The sequence below is a fragment of the Cavia porcellus genome, unplaced genomic scaffold (genome assembly GCF_034190915.1).
Source record: "Cavia porcellus strain 051 isolate PalLab524CR breed Dunkin Hartley unplaced genomic scaffold, mCavPor4.1 scaffold_10, whole genome shotgun sequence".
Lineage (NCBI taxonomy): Eukaryota > Metazoa > Chordata > Mammalia > Rodentia > Caviidae > Cavia > Cavia porcellus.
In genome coordinates, this window is record NW_026947493.1 from 76,357,955 (window position 1) to 76,366,247 (window position 8,293).

Sequence of the window (8,293 nt, forward strand, 5' to 3'; positions counted from 1 at the left end):
AGTCTGGATAATTTAGCAACATAACATAACCCTGTCCTAAAACTAAAAATAAATATAAAAAAATTTAAAAAGTGGGCTCATCATTCATCATGAAGACACTGGGTAGGTCAGTGCTCAGTAACACACACACACACACACACACACACACACACACTCACTCACACACATATGACATAACAAGACATTAGTCAAGTTTTCCTCTGATTTACAGAAGGAGATATTTATTCTGTTACGATTTCAGAGCTTGCAGTTCATAGTCAGGGGGCTCCAGGGTGGGACATCATGGCAGAAGGATGTGGGCGGGGGAATAAAGCTAGAAAGCAGGGCACAGCAGAAGAGCCCAACAGGGAGACACATGCCCCCCAAGTGTGTGGCCAGTGTCCCACTCCCTCCACCTGGGCCCCACCACCTAACAGCAGCAGATCAGCTGTGACATCCTGTGTATTCACCCTCTGATGAGTGTAGGACTCCTGTGATAGACACCTCTTCAGGAGTCCTGGTTCAGTTAAGGTGACAATGAAGATTAACTGGCATAGCACGTTTAAGTGCGATTTGGATTTGGAGTGGCTCTAAACTCAATGTGCCTTTAGGGGAGAACAGCAGGGGATGTACACAAAGAAAAGAAGGTGAGAAGAAAGTGCAGGCTGAAATAGGAATGATGCCCCCACTCCCCCAAATCAAGAAATCCTGGCTCCAGCAGCCACCAGCAGCTGGAAGAGAAACATAAAAGGAAATTCTCAGAACTTCCAGAAGGACCAACCCTGCCAAAGTCTTGACTTCAGACTTTTTGTCTCTAAAACTACAACAGAATGATTTTCTATTTGGTTAAGTCAACCATTTTTTGGCAATTTGTTATGGAACTCAGATGGAACACATATATTTCTAATATTGATATTTTGTAAAAATATGAAACACCAGAGAAATACCAAAACTGTACAGGACATGGATCTAAACTAGGAACACTCATGGAAACTGTTTAAAGTATATCTCAGATTCCCTGGGTGCAACAGAACTTATCCTCTTAAAAACAACTTTTAGTATTGTCTTCCTTAGTTAATAATCCCCTGGGTCTATTGGCTCAGTTCAAAATGTAATTACCTGCAACACTCTCTTCTAAGCATATACTGAAACTTTTAGTAAATTCTGTAAGTTTGAACTTTGAACTCTGTCTGAAGACTTCTTCTCTTCACCTCTGTCATTCTCTTTGTTCCAAAGTGTCATCTGTCCCCATCTCATTTGTGTCTTCTTGCTTCCGATTTTGATTTGTTTTCATCTTTAAGCATAGAAGACAAAAAGACAGTTTTTAAAATTTAAGTTGGGGATTTAGCTCAAAGGTAAAACATTTAACTAGCACACTTGAGGCCCTGGGTATGATCCTCAGCATCAAATCAAATCATATCAAGTCAAATCAAATCAAATATTAAGTCACATGATGTAACTGCTGTCATGTCATGTAGTAAAAGTCTATTAAATTAAATTATTCCTTAAAAATGATATGGTGAGATTATAGCACCAGTCCCTCCAGTAATTCCATTGTTAGGAAATAGGACCACAGCAGATGTAATTAGTTCAGATGCAGCTATAGTGGTTAGGAAAAGTCCTCAATCAAAAATGGCTGATGCACATAGAGGGAGAGGGGAACATACAGAGAGAACTCCACTGGAGACAGGGCTGGGAGCAGTGCAGGCACAAATCAGCAATGCCACGCTCGGGGGTCTCTATCAGAACCTAGGAAAACCCAATAGAGGAAGATAGCCAGGCAGCCCTCGGAGGCACTATGGGCCTGCCCAGGTTCTGAGACTGATGAATTTCAGAGCTTTAAGAATTCAGTTCCAGTCTTTAATCCACTCAATTTACTGTACTTTATTGTGGCTGCCAGGGAAACCGATACAGCTTGTTATCCCAGCTGAATGTCAATAGTGTTACTATGACCCATTCACCTTTTGTGTGCTTTGTTTCCTACCTAGTCCACAAGCTCATCTTCTGCTCCTTTTTGCTTCCTCCTACTCAAGCCACATTGATCTTTCCAGCATTCCTCCAATACCCTGGCCATGCTCTCGCATGAAGTTTCCCGTGTCTTAGAAAGCTGTCACTTCAGATGTCTAATTCCTTACTTTGCTTTCCAACTTTGAGGGCTTAGTTCAGAATTTACAATCTCTCAGGTTTTCCCAGATAACATATTGATAATTAAAACAGCATTCTCCAAATTTGTAGTCTTAATTTCTTACTTCTTTCCACGGCACTTTTGTTTTTGTAACCTGTATGTCAATAGTTTCTTTTTTATTTGTATTTTTTGCTTAAATATCATGCTTTCCTTAGCAGTTAGAATAGTAATTGACAGATAGTAAATACCCAAATCAATGGGATGCAAGTTAGTCATTTCTTTTGCATACAGTGAGAAGAATGATAAAAATAATAGCTAAAAATTGAGAGGGGAGAAGGAGTTTTTTGTGCTGCCTATGCTTGGACAAAGGAAGAAGAATCACAAAAAGGACTTACTTTTCAGCTGCAAATTCGTCTAGCCATGCCCTGTCAAAATAAATCTTACTCTTTCAACTTTATTATTATTATTTTTTCTTTCTGTACAAGCTCCTCCCATGGTTAGCCTTGTTGGTCAAGGTGGCTGGGAAGATGCAGCAGGAAGTGGCTTGGCTCCCTGCACTGCTGGCCCTGCCTTGATCACCTCCTGCAGCACCAAATCTTCTCCTGTATCCTCCTTCTTCAGTGCACAGTTGTCCTAGCAACTGGATGCTATAATCCAAGGTAGATGGCATCACCCACGACCAGACTGCTCTGCCAGCAATGCCATTAACTCCTTTTATACAGAGCATCTCCGATGAGGCATCTCCCTGTGAACAGCATTTCCTTTTAGCCAAGAGAATGAATTTCCTACAAGATTTGCCAGCACCACAGCAATTTCTCTGCTGTTCAATGAGTCACAGCTTTGTTCTCTCCAACAAAAGCCTGGCTATCACTTCTGGGGCCAGAGAAAACTTTTCCTTGGAGGCTCTGTCTTTCCCATAGGTATAGTGGCTATTAAATTATAATGTACTGTGCTGTCATAAATTTGCTCTTCCTATATTTGTCACAGCAAGTTAATCAATGCTTCATTATTTTAGTCCCTTATTGTAGTCAATACTTCTTTATATTGTTCTTTAAATTATTGTAGAATTTCTGTCTCCTGTTTTGATCCAGACTGATGCAAATGTCAGTGAAGGAAGAAATGTAGAGACATAAACAGGAAAGAAGTAGCTTTTCAGAAAACAAGTAAAAAGAATTTCGGGACAATGAAAATGGAATTCCTGTTGTAAAACATGCTTGATCAAAAGCTCCTTCAGTCAGACATGACTTCCTGGTCGTTTCTCTGTTAAGATGTTTAAAAGATAAGTCCAATGTTAATATGAACCAAAAATGAAGAAGACATAAGCCAAACTCAAACACGTAAAGGAAACATTTCCAAAACAGGAAAGCAAGTGCCAGATTCTGAGGGTATAATGGTGGATGGAAACTGTGTATGATTTACTTTTGGCACAGAAAATTGGGACCGAGAAGCAAGACACATCATGCAGCTTGCCTGATACCACAATTTTCAGTGACAATGAGGAGTAACAGAAATTAATGTATACAGCCAACAAATCACATGCATATCTACAATCCAGGATCTATGTTTGTAGATAGTGCCAAACAAAATGCACACATACTTGCACCAATTTATACTGTATCTACTATAAATTTGTAGGAGCACTACTGCTCATTACCAACATACTAAAAACAATTTCAAACTTTATCATATAAAGATAAATTAGCAAATAATTATGCATATAATGAAATAGAATAAGCTAATGAAAATAAGGTAAGGCCTGAGGAAAAGCATGAAGAAATATTGCAAGCATTATTTTGAGCTAAAGAAATTAGACATAAAAGACTGTCATGGATGCCATTTGCAAAGTTTAGTATGGGGCAGAACAAAAATTTGCTGTTACAAATCTAGAGGGTGCTTATGCTTTGTAGGGTAAGGAGTGTGGTTAGGAAAGGATCACTGGGAATCTCCAGTATTATTTCTTAATCCAAATGAGGTTTACACTTTTCTGTTCATGTTGTGATAATTACTAGATTTATGAGTTATATACATTTTTATGTGCATGTTGCAATGTAATGAAGTTTTCATTAATCTATAGTTTTCCCTTTAATGAAATAATATGCTGAAAATACAATATAAATTTAAAGTATCAAGATTATAAAGTTATTAAAGAAAAATTAAAAAGATATCCTTTAGATTATTATGGATAAAATTAAGGAAGAAATACTCTACATTTAAGATATATATCATGTTCATGAACAGGACAAAAAGAATACTAAATAAAACAATTACATGTTTGAAACAATCTGTAAAGAAACAGTAATGAAAATTCTAACTGAAATTTCAAGGAATACAAGAAATTCTTTGCACATTTTAGAGACTGGCAAAAACAATTCACAAATTTAAAAAGAAAAATGCAGAAGAATGGCATGCCAGAGGTAAAATATTTTGCAGTTGTATGGGCATACAAGTAGTATAATACTAGTGCAAAAGCCTATGATAAATGAGTAAAATATAATGCAAAATTCAGTAACAGAAAATCAAATAAATATTGCTAAGCAAGAACAAAACTCATTATTATTTGCATTTGACTTGAGTCTGCCAATAAATGGAGCTGACACATAGACATAATGGTGGCACTTGTTAAAATATTTATTGCTGGTATATGTTGCTTTCTCCTCTCTAAACTCTTTTTTGTTCCCAAAATTTGACATGATTTGACAAGTAAAAATATAATGCAAGACAAAGCCTACAAAGGGCTCGATTGTCAGGTACCACTGCTGACTTCCCCATACACCACAGAAAGGAACTGTGATGTTTCCACTTCATACTTAGCCTCAGAAATCCTAGATGAATGACATCAAGAACCTGCTACCTAGGCTATTTGCTCAGCATGTACTCACCTGCTCCCTAGCAGGACATACCTAAATATCTATGGTGATTCAGAGCCAAAGCAGCAATGTAGGAACCCTGGAAATCAAAGGTTCAGTGCCTGTCCAGTAGTGGCCATCTGCATTCCAATTGGCTTACCCTTGAATATGCCCTAGTATGGCTGCTAAAGATTATTCCAGTTTTTGTAATATAAACTATTGAATGGTGGACTATTGTCCCAAAACATGGCAGGCACTTCCCATAACAGGAGGTCGTTGAGGACAGATGGATTTCTAAGACAAAGACTGAATGAAGGATGTGTAATAAAGTTTCTTCCCTTTACCTCTTGAGTAGTAGGAAATGATTTTTTTAAAATCTATCAATTTTTGCAGATCACAAAGACTGACATTATTGTTCTTATTAAGCATGAGAGCTTAGATTTATTTGGTCTCACTCCGAGACTAGCAGCATTATAAATGCTTTAATATGAATCTCTTTTTATACTACAAATGTGACCACAGTTTTAGAACTAAACAAATGAGAAAATGATGACCTTTTCTGTCCCCCAAAATGCAACAGTCATAATTAGGATTCAAATGTGCTGTAGTATTTCACACCAAATAAAGAATATTAGGCTCTGTTATAGTCTTGAAACTTAATGTCCCAAAAAGAAAGAAATCAAGGAAATGAAAATGAATATATTGTATTTAAGAACTGAAAATGCCAAATGAATACCACCACATATATTACAGATATTACCAAACACTCTTTCTGTAAATAGGTATTTTGTTATTATAAAAAGGAATGTGAAACAGAAATTTCCAATCTTTAATTTATACAAATATTTTATCTTTTAAACATTCAGCTATAAAGTGTCTTCATGATATTGGTTTTCTACAAGGACTTTTTCTTATAGAAAAACATGCTATTTATACCATGATGCAATTTCAGGTGAAAATCGTGAAAACAACACAAGCATAGATACAGTGATGACTTAATTTACTGCATGAGAATAGTCCTAAATAAGTGAAAAAGTGATCATTTATTTTCCACCATAAATTTGTGTCTCTTTTGGTGTGGATCAGTGATTCAGATATAGTGGCTTTGCCTGGGACTATGCCTTACAGTGCTTTGGAGCTTTGTGGAACTATTTGTGTATTTCTATATGTTCTGGATTTTCCCATCCTCCAGTTAAATCCAGTAGACTCTGAAACCTGGGGGACAGGAATGAGCCAGGTGGAAGGAGGCGGAGCCTGAAATCAGCCATGAGATGGTAAGCTGATCAGCAGCTAGGAGTTCCCAGACTGGACTGTCACATGATCAAGAAAACGTATCTATTGGCTCAGCACACTGAAATAGTAAGGTTTCTGTGACAGCAGTTAGGAGGCTAATACACCATACAGTGATAGGAAAAGGATATTGTAACCAATAAAAATAATACAAGAAATACTATTCTTTTTTTCTTAGGAAACACATTCTTTCATCTCCCTAATTTTCTGGGCTATCCCTATAAATGTCTTTTACATAATCCTTTGAAGTAGTTGATATTGACTAACCTACAAACATTTTTGTATTCTCAGAGGAATTTTCTTCTGTTAAACAGTTCAATCATTTCGACTTGAAAATTAGAATTTATGCTGAACTAGACAATTGACTCCTTGTAAATTAAGCTCCGATTTTCTGTGAAGCCAAAAGAAAATGAGATCACTGATACTTAATTTGACTCAACTGTTAATTGTGTAATTTGAAAAGTGCAAACTCAGTCCTCTGAATTTTAGAAGTATTTTTATGTAGCTCTATTTTTAAAGAACACACATGTATACAATAATTTAGTTTTACTCAACTTTTGTAACAAAGTGCCATCTGGAAATAAAAATATAATGGAAATATTTTTTGTTTTATCACCATGGTGCTTCTCTACTAGTCAAACAACTCTATATCTTCTGCTTTCAAATGAGTTTGTACAGGTGTGTGGAAAATCTTGCTTAATAACTTATCCAGCCAACCTCATAAAAATATATTTCTCTAATTATGCATGCATCCCCAAATGTTTCAGGAGAAAATAACTACCACTCAACAATTAAAATAGGCAGGGTATAGTTAATGCATAAAATTACTATAATGTATATAAAAGACAGAATAAAAACGAAGCTTTTGAATCTATAGGCCATTTTTATTGAACAATCACTTGCTGAAAGTATAAATGCACCAAGAAGTCACTATAAACAAAATGATACAACACACTCTGCCATCTACGAGAAAATTCTAACTGCACGTAAAGGAGACTGATATAAAGATAAATATTTGGTACAGTTTGGTACAACAAGACAGGGAAATTATCAATTATACTGTTTAATTCTTTTATTAAGTAACAAAAGTGAAACAAAGTCACACCAGCAAGCTAGCCCAGTCTTGGAACCAGCACCATGTGTGGGCCACCGCCAGACTGGAAGAGACAGACTCCAGCCCCTTCCAATGTGTGGGCTGGCAAACAAGAAGTACCAACACCCCACCATCCCACCCCACACCTCTGCCATAAGTGACAGGCTTACCCTGAGAGACACAGGCTGTGATGACAGCTATGGCGGTGAGAGGCAATTGGTTATCTATAGTGCTTTGTTGCTTCACTAACATTGCAGGTCTAGGGCCAGTGGACTGATCGTAGGTTCAAAGGATAATAGTACACAGTGTTACATCTAGGAGGGATGTTCTCCAACAATCAACCATTGTTGATTCCCTGTGGTCTTGTTTTGGAAGCCCTATATAGTTTGCATTGTTTGTTGGGTTGGCTTTTATTCTCTTTTGTTTTGTTTGATTATGTCAAATCCGATGGCAGGAACAGCTGTTTCAAAGACAGCAAGATATATTATGGCAACGATTTTGGATTTACTACAGGCTTGTTTTAAAGTCTTTTATTGTATTCATTCTTTTGTTTTTATTGTTTCTATTATATTCTGTTCTAATGTTTTTGCTATGTCTGAAATTATCTGCCACTATTTTAAAGACATAAAAAAGCATTACTATAACTATTATTCATTCCATAATGTTTTGAAGCCCTATATCTTTTATACTGGTTTGTTTTGATTGGTTTAATTCTATTTTATCCTCTTTAAAATAAAAAAAAATTAAAAAGTAAGAAAAGTGAAAATTTCTGATTAGTATAATACCAGTGACTAAAGACAGTATCTTCAGAACTGATTTCAGTTTCAGAGAATGTATTTTGAGTTAAAAACAGTCTTCATGATTTTGATGAATACCAGGGTGAATAGATAATAAATTTTGTCTCTGATGACTCACAATTAAGTTGCAATCGTGCATGAATGCGAAGGGAAGGTCCATCAG

The 8,293-nt window shown here is 36.4% G+C and overlaps 1 long non-coding RNA gene across 1 annotated transcript; it reads right to left on the reverse strand.

The window, feature by feature from the left end:
- Positions 1-204: 204 nt before the first annotated feature.
- LOC134477790 (uncharacterized) lies at positions 205-7,617 on the reverse strand. Its single transcript, XR_010049983.1, has 3 exons — positions 7,504-7,617; positions 1,099-1,273; positions 205-710 (listed from the first exon to the last, which is right to left on the reverse strand). It is a non-coding gene; the product is annotated as an uncharacterized LOC134477790 (long non-coding RNA).
- Between the last annotated feature and the right edge of the window lie 676 nt (positions 7,618-8,293).